The sequence below is a fragment of the Glycine max genome, chromosome 11 (genome assembly GCF_000004515.6).
Source record: "Glycine max cultivar Williams 82 chromosome 11, Glycine_max_v4.0, whole genome shotgun sequence".
Classification (NCBI taxonomy): domain Eukaryota; kingdom Viridiplantae; phylum Streptophyta; class Magnoliopsida; order Fabales; family Fabaceae; genus Glycine; species Glycine max.
Window position 1 is genome coordinate 14,135,770 of NC_038247.2, and position 20,601 is coordinate 14,156,370.

Sequence of the window (20,601 nt, forward strand, 5' to 3'; positions counted from 1 at the left end):
GATGAAGGGTAGAGTTAACCTAGGGTTAGAAAGTGAGAATATGGTGTTATGAGTGGAAAAAAAGTGAGGCTTTGAGAGTTGGAAGGTTAAATCTGGATTATGTGGTAAATGGAGGTTAAAATGAGTTAATCCTAGCTTGAAATGCCATTCAGGATTTATGAGAAAGGTTAGGCTGAGCTAGAGAGAAAAACAAATGACCAAAGTGAACGAAGAGCCCTTTCTAGAGCAAAATTGGGTGTTGAGGAGTCAAATTTTGATTCGGTGGAATTTTAGGTGTAAATCCAGTTTGAGCAAGTTTAGATTGATGTTATAGACTTTTGTGAGGTGAGAGTTTGCTCCAAATTTACCTCATTCTCAATTTCACTTCTCAAACCTAGAAAACCCATTGAATTGAGGGGTATTGGACACCTAGATTCTGTGTTGCTGTGTTTTGAATCTGGACTTTGGTTTAGACATGATTGATACATGATTTGGGACTTGTAGGATTTGATTTGGGCAAGATTGGATGAGAGGAAGTGTGGTTTTCGAAATCTGCACTTTATGCAGAATTGTGCTGTGAAATTGTGCAGCAGAATTTTGCATAAGTGCAGAAAAATGCTATGTTTTGCTGGTTGTGGAAAGAGTAGTGCAGAATGAGTTCTGGATGTTTGCTATCAGATCCCAACGGTCAAAATGTAGGCTTATGTACTAGAGACTTCCAGTAAAAATTTTGAGTCGATCCAACGGTTAACAAACTGGAAAGAAAGAATTGTTACTGGGGTCTTTAAGTGAAAAAAGCTGTGATTTTGAGTTGTGTTTTGGGCTGAGCTTCTGCCTTTGCCCTGTTTTTCTTGGCTGTGATAGTTTGTGCTGTTTGAATGTTGTTTTACCTGGATGTTGGGGAAGCTTGGGAGGATTGATGGGGACCTGGTGTTGAGAGAAACGAGGATATGGGCTACATGGGAGTACGTGAGCTCAGTTGGAGGTGGGCAACAGGGGATGGTGGGTTTATGCGCGCTTTGTGGATGTGGAAAACTTGTTGTGCACCATCGCCCGACCGCCACCTAGTACCACATGTGATGGGTACCCCATAATCCTACAAGCTTGAGATGAGGAAGTGTAGAAGGGTGAAACTTCCTGCTTTTATTCGTTGACCACAGAGTGGTACCTGGAGATATGTTGCGAGGGTCAGGAGACCTTGGGAACGTCAGGTGGGGTGCTATTGCCCAAAACCAAGCTTGACCAATCCCGACCCAACCCGAGCATAGTCAGTCAGTGAGAACCTGTGATGTACCTAAACAGGCGAGCTCCTGGCAGTCAACAGATAAAAGGAACAAAGACCACAAAGCAAGGAGGCTTGTGGTGGCTGGCCAGCTGTGAATCTTGTGTGATATATGGGTTATGGCCTCTGCTAATCGATTACCAAGGGTGGGTAATCGATTACAAGGCTTAAAAATGAAGACAGGAGGCTAAGATGGTCTCTGGTAATCGATTACCAAGGGGGTGTAATCGATTACCAGGCTTGAAAACGAGGTCAGGAAGCCATGAGGGCTTCTGGTAATCGATTACTGATGTGCCATCATTTTCTTCTATTTCCTAAACCCTTTTTGCACCATTTTAATTATTGATTGGTCTTAATTGTCAATTAATTAGGCAATTTTATTATTTGGGCTCATTTAGCTAATTTGATGTTTTTAATCTAATTTCAGGAATTAATGAAACATTGGGCTTAATCCGGATTTTGGTTGTGGACTTGAAGAGGGCAAATAAAGAAGCGCTTACCTTAGTTAATTTCTAATTAGGAAATTTCGCAATTTTATTTTATGTTGTTCAGTGTTTATTTCGTTTTGGGCCAGAGTATTGTAATAGGGCCCAGTGACTTTGAGTGACTCTTTTTAAATAGCTGCCTTGGGATTCGTGCAGGAATTCTATTCTGTTATGCTATTCATTATTCAGAGCTTGGTTTTAGGGTTTTCGTTTTTCTGTTTTGACGTTTCTGAGTTCGTAATGCAATTTTACGTTTTCTGCTTCTAATTACAATTTCGTTCTTGTTTCTTCTTCTACTCTCATTTACGTTTCTGTTCCATTTTACATTTCTGTTTGTTTACGTTTCTGTTCATTTACGTTTCCGTTCATTTACGTTTCTGCTTCATGTTTCAATTGCGTTCTCTGTTTGAATCCATGGAAGGCTAGATTTTCTGGTGTTGTTTCCTTTTGAGGACGAAGCCCAACTCTCTTTGAGGTTTCGTTTGTAATGTGGTTTCCTGGCAGTTTTCCCTTCACCAGTTATCCCAATTTCGTGAATATTAATCAGTGCACGCTTCGTGTTCGATTAATTGCCTCTGAGCCTAACTTGCGTTCATGCTTAATGGACGAAGGGCTAACTGGTGTATGTGGTGCCTAATCACGTATTGAAAAACCTAAGTTGATTTTCGCTTAGTAAATTGAAATAGGGTTGGATTAAGTGGATGATTGTTAGGGACGAATTCTCCATAACCCAGGATAAGAGAGTGGCTTCTGAATCAGAGGAAATAACCCGTTTTTAATATTAGTAGTTTCGTATTCCATTTTATTTGTCTGCTCTTTAATTACCAAACAACCAAACCCCCCCCCCCCCATCGTTACTGTTACTGCAAGTATATTATGAACATTTGGCTTGTCACTGCTCGTTGGGAAACGACCTAGGATCACTTCCTAGTTACTGCATTTTCATGTTTATTTGATTCGGGTACGGCCTCGATCAAATTTGGCGCCGTTGCCGGGGAGCAGTGTCCAAAGGTTCATAATAGCTAGCTAGTGCTGTGTGTTTAATCCTTTGTTAGTATGTGTGTTAGTGTTGTTTAGTGTCCTGGTATTTTGTTTAATGTGTGTTCTGTTTCAGTTTTCCCATTAAGCGTTTCCCCTGTTTCAGTCTTGTGTGTTTTGCTGTGAAGATTGTGCTTGAAAACAGAGTAGTAGTAGAAATCAGTTTGCGGCAAAAACAGAGTAGTAGTAGAAATCAATTAGAGACGGATTTTAGCGACCACCCATGCTGAATTAATTGGGATTTTTTGTTTTAGTAGCTAGGGTTGTTATTTTTGGCTGAATTTTTTTGTGGTAACTTCTTTTAATCCATATTTTGTGGGAAAAATAGCTAGAGCCTTTAGTTTGGTCAGATTTGAAAGTTCCAAAAAACTAGCAAATTTTGTGTTTGTCAAAACTTCGAACGGCCATAACTTTTGCTCCGGTTATCAGAATCGCAATTATTATATATGCATTTGGGGTAGAAAAAAATTTCCTACGCCGTGGCAGCCTGCCATAGGCTGGCTGAGGTCTCCATCATCCAAAAAAAGCGATTCTGTCAAAAGTTTTTTATTTTTCAAGTTTTATTCACTTATTTTTCTTAACCTACCATTTTTAGCTTTCATAGTTAGACTTTGAATTTTTGTCTGAAATTTTTTGTGCTATCTTCTCATCATTTTATAGGGTTGCTCACAAAATTTCAAGTCATTTGGATATCATTTGAGGGTAGCTGTAGTTCAAACCTACACCTTTATTTACATGACAAGGCAACTAGTTGTGTGCATGCTGAATGTAGTGTATGACTAGAGGCAATCCATCTGACTTACAACCCTTTGATCCTAAGATAGATAGGACATTTCATAGATTAGTTAGGCATCATTTTATACCTTTTGATCATTCTGAGCATTCCATAACTGGTGAATCTGTGCATTCTATTATTGGTGATTTTGAACATCCTGATCTTGAGCATTATAATTTTGAGCATTCTGATTCTGAGCATTCTGATTTTGCACATTCTGAGAACATGGCACAACCTCCACCTCGTGAGAGGACTCTAAGGGAAATGGCTGCACCTGATTTCACCTATGAAAGCTTGTGCATCCAATACCCTGATGAGGATGTCCCATATGTTCTTAAAACTGGACTAATTCATTTGCTTCCAAAGTTTCATGGCCTTGCAGGTGAAGACCCGCACAAACATTTGAAGGAATTTCATATTGTCTGCTCCACCATGAAACCCCCAGATGTCCAAGAGGATCACATATTTCTGAAGGCTTTTCCTCATTCATTAGAGGGAGTGGCAAAGGACTGGCTGTATTACCTTGCTCCAAGGTCCATCACGAGCTGGGATGACCTTAAGAGAGTATTCTTAGAAAAAATTTTCCCTGCTTCCAGGACCACAGCCATCAGGAAGGATATCTCAGGTATTAGACAACTCAGTGGAGAGAGCCTGTATGAGTACTGGGAGAGATTTAAGAAACTATGTGCCAGTTGCCCTCACCATCAGATTTCAGAACAACTTCTTCTCCAATATTTTTATGAAGGACTCAGTAATATGGAGAGAAGTATGATAGATGCTGCCAGTGGTGGAGCCCTTGGAGACATGACTCCTACTGAAGCCAGAAATTTAATTGAGAAGATGGCCTCCAACTCCCAGCAGTTTAGTGCCAGAAATGATGCCATAGTCATTAGAGGAGTGCATGAGGTAGCTACAAACCCATCTGCATCATCTGAAACTAAGAAGCTTGAAGGCAAACTGGATGCGTTGGTCAACTTGGTAACCCAGCTGGCCTTGAATCAGAAATTTGTACCTGTCGCAAGGGTTTGTGGTTTGTGCTCCTCTGCTGACCACCATACAGACCTTTGCCCTTCCATGCAGCAACCTGGAGCAATTGAGCAGCCTGAAGCTTATGCTGCAAATATTTACAATAGACCTCCTCAACCTCAGCAGCAAAATCAACCACAGCAGAACAATTATGACCTTTCCAGCAACAGATACAACCCTGGATGGAGGAATCACCCTAACCTCAGATGGTCTAGCCCTCAGCAACAACAGCAGCCTGCTCCTTCCTTCCAAAATGCTGCTGGCCCAAGCAGACCATACATTCCTCCACCAATCCAACAACAACAACAACCCCAGAAATAGCCAACAGTTGAGGCCCCTCCACAACCTTCCCTCGAAGAACTTGTGAGGCAAATGACTATGCAGAACATGCAGTTTCAGCAAGAGACCAGAGCCTCCATTCAGAGCTTAACCAATCAGATGGGACAATTGGCTACCCAATTGAATCAACAACAGTCCCAGAATTCTGACAAGCTACCTTCTCAAGCTGTCCAAAATCCCAAAAATGTCAGTGCCATTTCATTGAGGTCGGGAAAGCAATGTCAAGGACCTCAACCCGTAGCACCTTCCACATCTGCAAATGAACCTGCCAAACTTCACTCTATTCCAGAAAAAGGTGATGACAAAAATTTACCTAACAATTTCTGTGCAGGTGAATCTTCTTCCACAGGTAATTCTGATTTGCAGAAGCAGCACATTCCCCCTCTTCCATTCCCTCCAAGAGCAGTTTCCAACAAAAAAATGGAAGAGGTAGAGAAAGAGATCTTGGAAACGTTTAGAAAGGTAGAGGTAAACATACCTCTGTTGGATGCAATAAAGCAAATTCCAAGATATGCCAAATTCTTGAAGGAGCTGTGCACTAATAAGCGGAAGCTTAAAGGAAGTGAACGGATTAGCATGGGCAGAAATGTCTCCGCATTGATTGGTAAATCTGTTCCTCAAATTACTGAAAAATGCAAAGATCCAGGTACATTCAGCATACCTTGTATCATAGGGAATAGTAAGTTTGACAATGCCATGCTAGATTTAGGAGCTTCTGTTAGTGTTATGCCTCTGTCTATTTTTAATTCTCTATCTCTAGGTCCCTTGCAGTCAACTGATGTGGTAATTCATTTAGCTAACAGAAGTGTTGCCTATCCTGTTGGTTTCATAGAAGATGTCTTAGTTAGAGTTGGTGAACTGATTTTCCCTGTTGATTTTTATATCTTGAATATGGAAGATGGATTTTCTCAAGGATCAGTTCCCATCATTCTAGGCAGACCCTTTATGAAAACTGCTAGAACTAAGATAGATGTTTATGCAGGCACACTGTCCATGGAGTTTGGTGATATAACTATTCATTTTAATATTCTGGATGCTATGAAATACCCATCTGAAGATCTTTCTGTATTTCGTGCTGAAATAATTGACCATGTTGTTGATGAATACATGACTGATCTTTATTCTAATCTGCATGCTTCTCACTCTTCATGCATTGAGTCTGAAATTGTACTTGATCATATGTCTGAATTTGATGCTGAGAGTGAATCTGAGAGTGATATTGATTGCATGCCTGGTGGTGGTGTTTTACCTCTTGAGATTGATTTTATAGAGTCAGATAGGACTAACCATGTTTCAGGAAGTACACATACCTCTGACTTTCTTTATGAGGTCAAGGCTGAGAAACCATCTCCTTCTACCACTGTCCAGCCGACCACACCAGAATTGAAGCCTCTGCCATCAAATTTAAAATACGCTTACTTGGATGATAGCAAGAGTTTTCCAGTGATTATATCTGCCTCCCTTGCTGATGAGCAAGAGGAGAAGTTGTTGTCAGTTCTCAAGAAGCATAAGAAGGCTATAGGCTGGACCCTGGCGGACATTCCTGGTATTAGCCCATCCACATGTATGCATCAAATAAATTTAGAGGATGGAGCTAAACCAGTAAGACAGCCACAGAGAAGACTCAACCCGGTGATTCTTGATGTAGTGAAGAAGGAGATAACCAAGCTTTTGCAAGCTGGAATCATTTATCCTATCTCCGACAGCCAATGGGTGAGTCCCGTCCAGGTAGTCCCGAAAAAGACTGGCCTCACAGTGATCAGAAATGAGAAGGGGGAGCTGATTCCTACTCGGGTGCAGAACAGTTGGAGAGTCTGCATTGACTATAGGAGGCTGAACCAGGTTACCAAAAAGGACCATTTTCCCCTGCCATTCATTGACCAGATGCTTGAACGCCTGGCAGGTAAATCCCACTACTGTTTCCTTGATGGTTTTTCTGGTTATATGCAAATTACTATTGCTCCCGAGGATCAGGAAAAGACCGCATTCACATGCCCCTTCGGCACTTTTGCTTATAGGAGGATGCCTTTCGGCCTGTGCAATGCCCCTGGTACCTTCCAGCGGTGCATGATTAGTATTTTCAGTGATTTTTTAGAAAATTGCATAGAGGTGTTTATGGATGATTTCACTGTATATGGATCCTCTTTTGATGGTTGTTTGAATAGTTTGGAAAAAGTTTTGAATAGATGCATTGAAACTAACCTTGTTCTAAATTTTGAAAAATGTCATTTTATGGTTGAGCAAGGTATAGTTTTAGGCCACATTATTTCCAATAAGGGCATTGAAGTAGATCCTGCAAAAATTTCTGTTATTTCACAATTGCCTTACCCCTCTTGTGTGCGAGAGGCGCGATCTTTTCTTGGTCATGCAGGATTCTACAGGCGCTTTATAAGGGATTTTAGCAAAGTAGCCCTTCCACTGTCCAACTTGTTGCAAAAGGAGGTGGAGTTTGACTTTAATGACAGATGCAAAGAGGCTTTTGATTGCCTCAAAAGAGCGTTGACTACCACCCCCATCATCCAGGCACCCGATTGGACAGCCCCTTTTGAGCTTATGTGTGATGCATCAAATTATGCATTGGGGGCTGTCCTTGCTCAGAAAATTGATAAATTGCCCAGGGTGATATATTATGCTTCTAGGACTTTAGATGCTGCCCAAGCAAATTATACTACTACTGAGAAAGAGCTTCTAGCCATAGTTTTTGCTCTTGAAAAATTTCGATCTTATTTGCTTGGTACTCGCATTATTGTTTATACTGACCATGCAGCTCTAAAGTACTTGTTGAAGAAGGCTGATTCTAAGCCTAGGTTGATCCGATGGATGCTCTGGCTCCAAGAGTTTGACTTGGAGATCCGTGATAGGAGCGGAGCACAAAATCTAGTTGCTGATCATTTGAGTCGGATCGAACGTGTCTCTGATGCAGATTCACCTATTCGGGATGATTTCCCGGATGATCATTTGTATATATTGTATAGTATTTCTGACTCTCTTTCTACTCCCTGGTTTGCTAACATTGTCAATTATTTAGTTGCCTCTATTTTTCCTCCCTTAGCATCTAAGGCCCAAAAAGATAAGATTAAAAGTGATGCTAAGCATTTTATTTGGGATGACCCCTACTTGTGGAAATTGTGCAGTGATCAGGTCATTAGACGGTGCATTCCAGATCATGAGACTGACTCAGTCCTGCAGTTCTGTCATTCTTCCGCACCGGGAGGTCATCTGGGTGTTCAAAGGACAACTCGCAAAGTGCTTGATTGTGGTTTTTATTGGCCCACCATCTTTAAAGATGCGTGGAAGATCTGCAGCACTTGTGAGCAGTGTCAGAGAGCAGGAAATACACTTACATGGCGACAACAAATGCCTCAGCAACCTATGCTATTCTGTGAGGTGTTTGATGTCTGGGGTATAGATTTCATGGGTCCTTTTCCTGTCTCTTTTGGTTATGTTTATATTCTCCTTGCAGTTGATTATGTTTCAAAATGGGTGGAAGCCAAGCCCACTAGAACTAATGATGCTAAAGTTGTTGCAGACTTTGTCAGGTCTAATCTATTTTGCAGGTTTGGAGTACCTAAAGCAATTGTTAGTGATCAAGGAACCCATTTTTGCAACAGGACAATGCATGCCCTGCTTAAAAAGTACGGGGTGGTACACAGAGTATCCACACCATACCACCCCCAGACTAATGGACAGGCAGAAATTTCTAACAGGGAAATCAAGAGAATTCTAGAGAAGATTGTGCAGCCAAGCAGGAAAGATTGGAGTACCAGGCTTGATGATGCTCTCTGGGCACATCGGACTGCCTACAAAGCACCCATAGGAATGTCTCCTTATCGGGTTGTCTTTGGAAAGGCATGTCATCTTCCAGTGGAAATTGAGCACAAAGCATACTGGGCAGTGAAGACTTGCAACTTCTCTATGGATCAAGCTGGCGAGGAAAGGAAGTTGCAACTGAGTGAGTTAGATGAAATCCGCCTAGAAGCCTACGAGAATGCCAAGTTCTACAAAGAAAAGACCAAGAAGTTCCATGATAGCATGATAGTTAAAAAAGACTTCGTGGTTGGGCAAAAAGTGTTATTGTATAATTCTAGGCTTGGACTCATGAGTGGTAAGTTGAGGTCTAAGTGGATTGGTCCTTTTGTTGTTACTAATGTTTTTCCTTATGGTACAGTTGAGATCAAAAGCAACTCCACAAACAAGAGCTTCAAGGTCAACGGACATCGACTTAAGCCATTCCTCACGAACCCTTCTTTAGTGGACGTAGTGGTGGAAGAGACTTCCTTACTCCACCCTACTCTTCCTCCACCATGACTTAGGGAGTTTTTCTTTTCCTATCTCCTTCTTTGCTTTTATTACACTTGTCCGATTCTCTTTGATGATTTAATTGTTTTTAATCTTTTAATTGTGCTACATTGAGGACAATGTGTTGTTTAAGTATGGGGGGGGGGGAGTGTTCTTTGGTTTTGCTAGTTTTGTTGGTTTTGTTAATTTGTTAGTTGTGTTAATTTGTTAATTTTGTTAGTTTCGTCGGATTTTCAGTTTAATATTTTGGGTCAATTTCATGTGCACGTACGACTTTGCATGTTTTTCTTTGAATTATAGGATATGTTCAAGAAATGGGTAATTGTTTTGAAAATAAAAGTTCTTGACATTTTGTGACTTGAAATCCTTGATTCTTCTCTACATGTCATGATAGTTTTGAAAGCTCAATTTGAAAGTGATGATTTTACCTTTGTGAGAATTTGAGCCATCCATCATTATAATCATTTGGTGTGTTTTGCCCCATTGATTGCTTGCACAATAGCCTTGGCTTGATTCTTGTTGATGCGTCCTAATTCACATGCATATTTGGAAATGAGTAAGGCAATTTTGTTCTTATAAGCTTCTAGCCAAATGGACTTACCTTGAATTAATTCCTTTGATAGCCCTTTTGAGCCTTGTTTCCCTTTCCTTGTTTTGAAGCTCACTACAAGCCTTAAGTGAAAAACCATGATATTACCATATCCTTAAGGAATTTTGGAGCTTTTGAATTGTTTTGGGAATAAGTGTGGGGGGTTTTTGTTTCATTGGACAACTTGTTTTGTTGGCTATGCTTCATGATGTATTTTGGGCCATACTTGATGTACATTGTATATTGGTTAAATGTTGGACATGCTGAATGAAATGTTGTTTCTCAAAGGCCAAAGAGTAAAAAAAAAAAAAAAAAAAAAAAAAAAAAAAAAAAAAAATTCGAAAAAAAAAAAGAAAAAGAAAAGCAATAAAGTTGAGTGAATAAGATCTTAAATGGCACAAGAATGATGAAACTCTTGGTAATCGATTACCAAGGGGGTGTAATCGATTACCAGGCTTGAAAACGAGGTCAGGAAGCCATGAGGGCTTCTGGTAATCGATTACCAAGGGGGTGTAATCGATTACCAGGCTTAGAATTGAAGGCAACAGGTTGTAGAGGCCTCTGGTAATCGATTACCAGTCTGTGTAATCGATTACACAGAGGAATGGGTCATTGGTAATCAATTACCAGGTATGTGTAATCGATTACACAGTGCCTATTTCAGGTTTTCATGTTCTGAAGCTGTGTCATTCAAGTTTGGCCTCTGGTAATCGATTACCAAGGCTGTGTAATCGATTACCAGAGATGAAAAGCCTAAAGATACCCCTTTTTACTTGCATGTAGTGGTTATGAGACGCATTGTGCGGCGACATAGCTAGATTCTTGTGAAAGAGTCTACCCCTTTCTTTTCTTTCTTGTAGATCGTGATGGCGGCGCAGCTAATCCGTGATCGAGTAGAGATGGAGTGCCTAGAGGGAGCTTGGGAGACCCTCGAAGGCAACACGAGGTGCCGATTTCGGGGCACGATCCGATTTACGGCTACTTCATTGGTTCACCCAGATGAATCGGCACGTACGCTTCAGCGCACTGTAGCGTGGATACTACCCACGCCTACACCATATCGTCTAGTGGAACCCGTCCAAGTGATCGAGGTAACGTCATCCGAGGAAGACCCTGAGGAGGATCTTGAGGAGCTACCTCCTGAGCCTGCTGTGGATGCTCTTGACTTTCTAGAGGGTGATGAGGATCCACTTCTTGAGGTGGATTCTCACGAGGAAGTCATGTCGGCATCTGAGGCAGACTCTACGGAGGATAGTGGCCCGAGAGAGATGGCGACCAGTGGAGGCTCTTCATCATAGTGGATAGTTCCATGGACTAGCTTTATATACTTTTTGAGGGTGGGCGTATCTAGGACTGACTGTTAGGTTTACTCTTTTGTTTTTGTATGGGTAGACCTATTGTATAGGAATTTGATGATTGTATACATGTGGCTGAAGCCAACACTGTGGACACCTTTGCTCTGGATGACACTATGTATTTTGTAAAACTCCCATATTTTGGACAGCTTTAAATGATGAATGTATTTATGATCAATCTTGTTACTCGAAAAGAAAGCATTAGCAAATTTATTTGTAAAAGAGTTTATCGACCGTATTTTATTCTTTTATTTTCACGTGACGACCTAAAGTAATGACTGGTACATTCTTCCTTTTGAAACAGCAAAATAGTTTAGAGATTATGAGCGATAAGAAAGAAATGACTCCGAATAGAGTTGTGAACTGGCCATTCAGGACTCTATAGTGAGGATTTTCCTTCTAAACCTAGTTATGGTGAAAAGAGAAAGAAATGAAAAAGAAAAAGAAGGAAAAAAAAATTTACCATGGTTTTTGTTAATTAAATCATTACTATTAAACCAGTCATTATTTTGGGGACGCCAGAATTGGTGGTATCAGAGCAAAAGTTGGATTCTAGTGAACCTGTTATGGTCTTGCTGTGTGAATGCTGTGTATCTCTGAAACTTGGAAGTAGGTTTCGGGGAGTGATGTTAAGTCACACATTGTGTGTATTTCTACTTTCTTGTCTTAAGCATGGATGTGTGACTGATTCATAGGGTTGTTGCGTGTATAAGTATGTATAAAGAGAAGGATGTTGTTATAACTGTCATAGCCTGTGTGGTACACTCTCTCATTAGGATTTCTTGGGTACTAATAGTTTTCCTATAGGATAGGTATGGCAGGACGTGGTAGGGATCAGAACCGTGATGTCCTCGACCGCATCACCGCTGTGCTGGAAACTCTAGTGCAGGAACGTGATGTGGAGCCGGCGGAGTATCGGGGACTCATGGCTTTCCGTAAGAACCACCCGCCAAAGTTCAGTGGAGACTATGATCCGGAAGGTGCTAGGTTGTGGTTGGCTGAGACGGAGAAGATTTTCGAGGCGATGGGTTGCCTTGAGGAGCATAAGGTCCTTTATGCGACATTTATGCTCCAAGGGGAGGCCGAGAATTGGTGGAAGTTCGTGAAGCCTTCATTTGTTGCACCTGGAGGCGTGATTCCTTGGAATGCCTTCAAGGACAAATTCCTGGAGAATTACTTTCCACGAGATCTCAGGAAGCGGAAGGCGAGGGAATTTCTGGATTTGAAGCAAGGAAACATGTCTGTTGGGAGTACACGGCTAAGTTTAATGAGCTTCTGCAGTATTGGCCTCAATACCAAGATGCTCGGAATGAGGAAGATCTATGTGCTCAGTTTGAGAATGGGCTTCGGTTGGAGATCCAACAGGCGGTTAGCTACATGCAGATCACAGATTTTAACCAGCTGGTGACAAAGTGCAGGATTTTTGAAGATAAGATGAAGGAGAGGCAAGCTAGAGGCGTTGGAGGACCTCAGAGAAACCATCCTTTTAGAGGAAATAGTAACAAAAGGATGAAGCCGTATGCTAGCAACAAGGGGAAGCAACCTATGGCTACCTCCAACATGAGCCAGTCAAGGGGGACTGGGGTACAGTGCTTTTAGTGTGGGGGACCGCATCTTATGAGGAATTGCCCACAGCTCCAACAGACACAGGAGAACCGTTGTTATGTGTGTGGCAAGGTGGGCCATTATGCTCGAGAATGTAGGGTGACCGGGAGACCGACGGTGACCACCAATTCCAACACCGTCAATCGTGGACTTGCTAATTCCACAAGGAGCGATAATGTTAGCAACAACAACACTAGTGGTGGAAGACCAAAAGTACCCTCCCGGGTATTTGCTATGAGTGGTTCAGAAGCGGCTGCCTCCGATGATTTGATACGGGGTAAGTGTTTGATTGCTGATAAACTACTAGATGTACTTTATGATTCAGGTGCTACACATTCTTTCATATCTCATGCATGTGTGGAGAGGTTGGGGTTATGTGCGACGGAGTTACCATATGATATGGTGGTGTCTACTCCGACAAGCGAGCCTGTAACCACCTCTCGGGTGTGTTTGAAGTGTCCTATAATTGTGGAGGGTCGACCTTTTATGGCGGATTTGATTTGCCTACCTTTAGCTCACCTAGATGTGATCTTGGGGATGGATTGGTTATCTACTAACCATATCTTTCTAGACTGCAAGGAGAAGATGCTAGTGTTTGGTGGAGATGTAGTTCCAAGTGAACCATTGAAAGAGGATGCGGCCAACGAGGGAACGGGGGATGTTCGAACTTACATGGTGTTGTTCTCTATGAATGTGGAAGAGGACACTGAAGTTAGTAGTATACCGGTGGTGTCGGAATTTCCAGAAGTTTTTCCTGACGACATTTGTGAATTGCCACTTGAGAGAGAAGTGGAATTCATTATTGACTTGGTGCCTGGTGCGAATCCAGTGTCGATCGCGCCTTATAGAATGTCTCCGGTAGAACTAGCAGAGGTGAAGGCACAAGTGCAGGATCTTTTGAGCAAACAATTTGTTCGCCCAAGCGCATCACCGTGGGGAGCGCCGGTCTTGTTGGTTAAAAAGAAGGATGGAAGTATGAGAATGTGTGTAGACTACCGGCAATTAAACAAGGTCACTATCAAGAACAAATATCCTCTACCAAGGATAGATGATTTGATTGACCAATTGAGGGGAGCGACGGTATTTTCGAAGATAGATTTGTGATCGGGATATCATCAAATCCGAGTTAAGAAGGAAGATATCCCAAAGACTGCGTTTCGGACTCGGTATGGGCACTACGAGTATTTAGTCATGCCATTTGGAGTGACTAATGCTCCAACTATTTTCATGGATTATATGAACCGTATATTCCATGATTACTTGGATCAGTTCGTGGTTGTGTTCATTGATGATATCCTAGTGTATTCAAGGAATAAGGAGGAGCATGAGAAGCACTTGAGGATTGTGTTGCATATCCTGAGGGATAGGAAGTTGTTCGCCAAACTGTCGAAATGTGACTTTTGGTTGGAGAAAGTGCAGTTCTTGGGGCACGTGATTTCTAAGGACGGGGTTGCGGTGGATCCGAACAAGGTGGAGTCGGTTATGGAGTGGCAACAACCGACAACTCCAACGGAGGTTCGAAGCTTCTTGGGGTTAGCTGGCTATTATAGAAAATTCATTGAGGGATTTTCTAAATTGGCATTGCCCCTAACTAAGTTGACTCGTAAGAATGAGAAGTTTGTCTAGAATGAGAAGTGTGATCAAAGTTTCCAAGAGTTGAAGAGGCGGTTGACAACAACTCCAGTGTTAATTTTACCCGATCCTAAGAGACCGTTTGAAGTGTATTGCGATGCAAGTGGGCAAGGCTTGGGGTGTGTGTTGATGCAAGAGGGAAGAGTAGTGGCGTATGCTTCACTTCAATTACGTCCTCATGAAGTTAACTATCCCACCCATGACTTGGAACTAGCAGCGGTGGTCTTTGCTTTAAAGATTTGGAGGCATTACTTATACGGTATTCGTTTTGAAGTTTTCAGTGATCAAAAGAGTCTCAAATACTTGTTCGATCAGAAGGAACTCAATATGAGGCAACGGAGATGGATGGAGTTCCTCAAGGACTATGATTTTGGTCTTTCCTACCATCCGGGAAAGGCTAATGTAGTAGCCGACGCGCTAAGCCGGAAGTCCTTACATGTTGCGACTATGATGAGTTTGGAGCAGAGGTTGATAGAAGAATTCCGAGATTTGAATCTAGCAATCGAGATGCGACCCAAGAGCTTATTTGTGGGAGTGTTGCAGATTACCAATGAATTCGTAGATCACATACGTGAAGCTCAAGAGAATGACCCGTTTTTGCAAGGCAAGGTGTTAGAAGTAATGGGGGATAAGGGTGTGGAGTTTGAGAAGGACACAACCGGGTTAATTAGATTCAAGGGGAGGATATGTGTGCCATCTTTAGATGATTTGAAAGTTAAGATCTTGGAAGAAGCGCATAAAAGTCGTCTTAGTTTCCATCCAGGAATGACTAAGATGTACCAAGATTTGAAGAGAAGTTTTTGGTGGCATGGCATGAAGAAAGATGTAGCTGAATATGTAGCGAGATGTTTGACATGTCAAAAGGCTAAGGCTGAGCACCAGCGACCATCAGGAGAATTGAAGCCATTGGAAATTCCGGAATGGAAATGGGAGAGCATATCTATGGATTTTGTATCTAGTTTACCCAAGACTAGTCGTGGACATGATGCTGTGTGGGTCATAGTAGATCGACTCACCAAATCTGCTCATTTTATTCCGGTGAATATGAAGTATAGAATGGAGAAGCTAGTGGAGTTGTACATCAAGGAAGTAGCAAGGTTGCATGGAATTCCTTCTAGTATTGTATCTGACAGGGATCCGAGGTTCACTTCACGATTTTGGACAAGTCTACATGAAGCCTTGGGGACAAAGCTAAAACTTAGTTCAGCTTATCATCCTCAAACAGATGGTCAGACTGAACGAACCATTCAGACTCTGGAAGATCTACTTCGGGCGTGTATTATAGAGCAACAAGGTAGCTGGATGGATTGTTTGCCATTGATTGAGTTTACTTACAACAATAGCTACCAAGCCAGTATTGGTATGGCTCCTTTTGAAGCTTTATATGGACGAAAGTGCAAAACTCCTATTTGTTGGTACGATGATGGAGAAGCAGTGCTTGTTGGACCTGAAATGCTACAATAGATTAACGAACAAGTGAAATTGATTCGAGAGAAGATAAAAGCATCTCAGGATAGGCAGAAGAGCTATTATGATAGAAGGAGGAAGCCACTAGATTTTCAGGAAGGAGAACATGTGTTTTTGAAGGTTTCTCCCGTAACCAGGGTCGGAAGAGCTCTCAAATCTAGGAAGTTGACGCCCAAGTACCTAGGTCCGTATCAGATTTTGAAGAAGGTTGGGCCTGTAGCTTATCATATCGCCTTACCTCTGAGTTTATCGAATTTGCATCCTGTGTTTCATGTCTCTCAACTGAGACGGTACAACCCAGATCCATCACATATACTTGCAGTGGACGAGGTACAGGTAAAGGATAACCTCACTATAAAGCACAACCTCAGAAGATCACTGACCGAAGAATGAAGTCGTTGAGAGGAAAGGAGATCGCGTTGGTGAAGGAGCAGTGGGGAACCGATGAGGGTGATTCTACATGGGAGTTGGAGGATAGGATGAGAGAATTGTACCCAAGTTTGTTCGTAGAGTAGTTAATTTCGGGGACGAAATTCCTAAAAGGATGGGAGTATTGTGACATCCTGGAAAATTCTACCCGGAATTTTTGAAAACGATGTATTTTGAATGATTATTCAGTGTATGTGCATATATGTACTTGGTAGAAGTAGGAATAGTGGGGGCAAGATACGCGGGTTATGCTAATTAAGGAAGAGAAATCCATAACTGGGAGGTTATGGGTTAATTCTTAATTAATTAGTTTAAAAATCATCGTTTTGCGTGTGACTTAAAATTTAGCAAAACCAACCTCTGAACCACGCTCGGGGTCTTATTCTGAGCGTTTTGATATATATATTGATTACTTTCGAAAACTGGCCCCGAACGGACGCAGAGAAACGCGAGGAACTGGAACCAGAGAAATGGCACGCAAACCGAGGCAGGATTTTAGCGTTTCAAAGGTCAGATTTTTCTCACTTTTGTGGCTGAGTATGGGTCACAATCAAAAGAGAAAGTGGGCCCTTTTGCTCCACTCAAATGGGGACATGTGGCATAGCTTAAATAAAATAATAAGAAAAGAGGAAAAAACTTTTTTTTAAAACTAAAAAGCAACTCTCTCTCTCCTCACTCAGCCCCACAATTTCAGAAGCCTTTTTCCTCTCTCTCTCACGTTGCCATTCTCTTCTCCTTCATTCTCCATTGAAGCTCCAAACAAAGCTCCAACCTTTGGCCATCATTTCTGCTCCAAATCGCGAAAGGAGGGCATTTTTGGAGTCGTGAAGCGCGTCTCTACGTGTGGGACTTCGAAATTTCAGGTTTGGGTGGACTTCTTTCTCTCTTGATTTTCGTGGGTATGGGGTTTTGGGAGATATGATGGGTAGTTTTGCTAGTTTTCTGCTTCATGATAGTTATTTGTGAAGGAACTTGTGGAAAGCATGTTGAACTTGCCATGTTTGGATGAATTAAACATACCCATTCTGTTTTAGGGTTTTTATGATGATGTTTGTGATGTTTATGTGCTGAAATTGCTTATGAAAAACTATTAGAGATGAAGGGTAGAGTTAACCTAGGGTTAGAAAGTGAGAATGTGGTGTTATGAGTGGAAAAAGAGTGAGGCTTTGAGAGTTGGAAGGTTAAATCTGGATTATGTGGTAAATGGAGGTTAAAATGAGTTAATCCTAGCTTGAAATGCCATTTAGGATTTATGAGAAAGGTTAGGCTGAGCTAGAGAGAAAAACAAATGACCAAAGTGAACCAAGAGCCATTTCTAGAGCAAAATTGGGTGTTGAGGAGTCAAATTTTGATTCGGTGGAATTTTAGGTGTAAATCCAGTTTGAGCAAGTTTAGATTGATGTTATAGACTTGTGTGAGGTGAGAGTTTGCTCCAAATTTACCTCATTCTCAATTTCACTTCTCAAACCTAGAAAACCCATTGAATTGAGGGGTATTGGACACCTAGATTCTGTGTTGCTGTGCTTTGAATCTGGACTTTGGTTTAGACATGATTGATACATGATTTGGGACTTGTAGGATTTGATTTGGGCAAGATTGGATGAGAGGAAGTGTGGTTTTCGAAATCTGCACTTTATGCAGAATTGTGCTGTGAAATTGTGCAGCAGAATTTTGCATAAGTGCATAAAAATGCTATGTTTTGCTGGTTGTGGAAAGAGTAGTGCAGAATGAGTTCTGGATGTTTACTATCAGATCCCAACGGCCGAAATGTAGGCTTATGTACTAGAGACTTCCAGTAAAATTTTCGAGTCGATCCAACGGTTAACGAACTGGAAAGAAAGAATTGTTACTGGGGTCTTTAAGTGAAAAAAGCTGTGATTTTGAGTTGTGTTTTGGGCTGAGCTTCTGCCTTTGCCCTGTTTTTCTTGGTTGTGATAGTTTGTGCTGTTTGAATGTTGTTTTTTACCTGGATGTTGGGGAAGCTTGGGAGGATTGATGGAGACCCGGTGTTGAGAGAAACGAGGATATGGGCTACGTGGGAGTACGTGAGCTCAGTTGGAGGTGGGCAACAGGGGATGGTGGGTTTATGCGCGCTTTGTGGATGTGGAAAACTTGTTGTGCACCATCGCCCGACCGCCACCTAGTACCACATGTGATGGGTACCCCATAATCCTACAAGCTTGAGATGAGGAAGTGTAGAAGGGTGAAACTTCCTACTTTTATTCGTTGACCACAGAGTGGTACTTGGAGATATGTCGCGAGGGTCAGGAGACCTTGGGGACGTCAGGTGGGGTGCTATTGCCCAAAACCAAGCTTGACCAATCCCGACCCAACCCGGGCATAGTTAGTCAGTGAGAACCTGTGATGTACCTAAACAGGCGAGCTCCTGGCAGTCAACAGATAAAAGGAACAAAGACCACAAAGCAAGGAGGCTTGTGGTGGCTGGCCAGCTGTGAATCTTGTGTGATATATGGGTTATGGCCTCTGGTAATCGATTACCAAGGGTGGGTAATCGATTACAAGGCTTAAAAATGAAGACAGGAGGCTAAGATGGTCTCTGGTAATCGATTACCAAGGGGGTGTAATCGATTACCAGGCTTGAAAACGAGGTCAGGAAGCCATGAGGGCTTCTGGTAATCGATTACCAAGGGGGTGTAATCGATTACCAGGCTTAGAATTGAAGGCAACAGGTTGTAGAGGCCTCTGGTAATCGATTACCAGTCTGTGTAATCGATTACACAGAGGAATGGGTCATTGGTAATCAATTACCAGGTATGTGTAATCGATTACACAGTGCCTATTTCAGGTTTTCATGTTCTGAAGCTGTGTCATTCAAGTTTGGCCTCTGGTAATCGATTACCAAGGCTGTGTAATCGATTACCAGAGATGAAAAGCCTAAAGATACCCCTTTTTACTTGCATGTAGTGGTTATGAGACGCATTGTGCGGCGACATAGCTAGATTCTTGTGAAAGAGTCTACCCCTTTCTTTTCTTTCTTGTAGATCGTGATGGCGGCGCAGCTAATCCGTGATCGAGTAGAGATGGAGTGCCTAGAGGGAGCTTGGGAGACCCTCGAAGGCAACACGAGGTGCCGATTTCGGGGCACGATCCGATTTACGGCTACTTCATTGGTTCACCCAGATGAATCGGCACGTACGCTTCAGCGCACTGTAGCGTGGATACTACCCACGCCTACACCATATCGTCTAGTGGAACCCGTCCAAGTGATCGAGGTAACGTCATCCGAGGAAGACCCTGAGGAGGATCTTGAGGAGCTACCTCCTGAGCCTGCTGTGGATGCTCTTGACTTTCTAGAGGGTGATGAGGATCCACTTCTTGAGGTGGATTCTCACGAGGAAGTCATGTCGGCATCTGAGGCAGACTCTACGGAGGATAGTGGCCCGAGAGAGATGGCGACCAGTGGAGGCTCTTCATCATAGTGGATAGTTCCATGGACTAGCTTTATATACTTTTTGAGGGTGGGCGTATCTAGGACTGACTGTTAGGTTTACTCTTTTGTTTTTGTATGGGTAGACCTATTGTATAGGAATTTGATGATTGTATACATGTGGCTGAAGCCAACACTGTGGACACCTTTGCTCTGGATGACACTATGTATTTTGTAAAACTCCCATATTTTGGACAGCTTTAAATGATGAATGTATTTATGATCAATCTTGTTACTCGAAAAGAAAGCATTAGCAAATTTATTTGTAAAAGAGTTTATCGACCGTATTTTATTCTTTTATTTTCACGTGACGACCTAAAGTAATGACTGGTACATTCTTCCTTTTGAAACAGCAAAATAGTTTAGAGATTATGAGCGATAAGAAAGAAATGACTCCGAATAGAGTTGTGAACTGGCCATTCAGGACTCTATAGTGAGGATTTTCCTTCTAAACCTAGTTATGGTGAAAAGAGAAAGAAATGAAAAAGAAAAAGAAGGAAAAAAAAATTTACCATGGTTTTTGTTAATTAAATCATTACTATTAAACCAGTCATTATTTTGGGGACGCCAGAATTGGTGGTATCAGAGCAAAAGTTGGATTCTAGTGAACCTGTTATGGTCTTGCTGTGTGAATGTTGTGTATCTCTGAAACTTGGAAGTAGGTTTCGGGGAGTGATGTTAAGTCACACATTGTGTGTATTTCTACTTTCTTGTCTTAAGCATGGATGTGTGACTGATTCATAGGGTTGTTGCGTGTATAAGTATGTATAAAGAGAAGGATGTTGTTATAACTGTCATAGCCTGTGTGGTACACTCTCTCATTAGGATTTCTTGGGTACTAATAGTTTTCCTA

At 42.0% G+C, this 20,601-nt stretch overlaps 1 protein-coding gene and 1 non-coding gene across 3 annotated transcripts in view; both read right to left on the reverse strand.

Moving 5' to 3' along the window:
- Positions 1-20,601, reverse strand: part of LOC100807538 (probable 2-isopropylmalate synthase) — a 73,108-nt gene that overhangs the window by 47,269 nt on the left and 5,238 nt on the right. The window lies entirely within an intron of this gene.
- On the reverse strand, positions 4,163-4,269 carry LOC113000934 (small nucleolar RNA R71). Its single transcript, XR_003266230.1, has one exon. It is a non-coding gene; the product is annotated as a small nucleolar RNA R71 (small nucleolar RNA).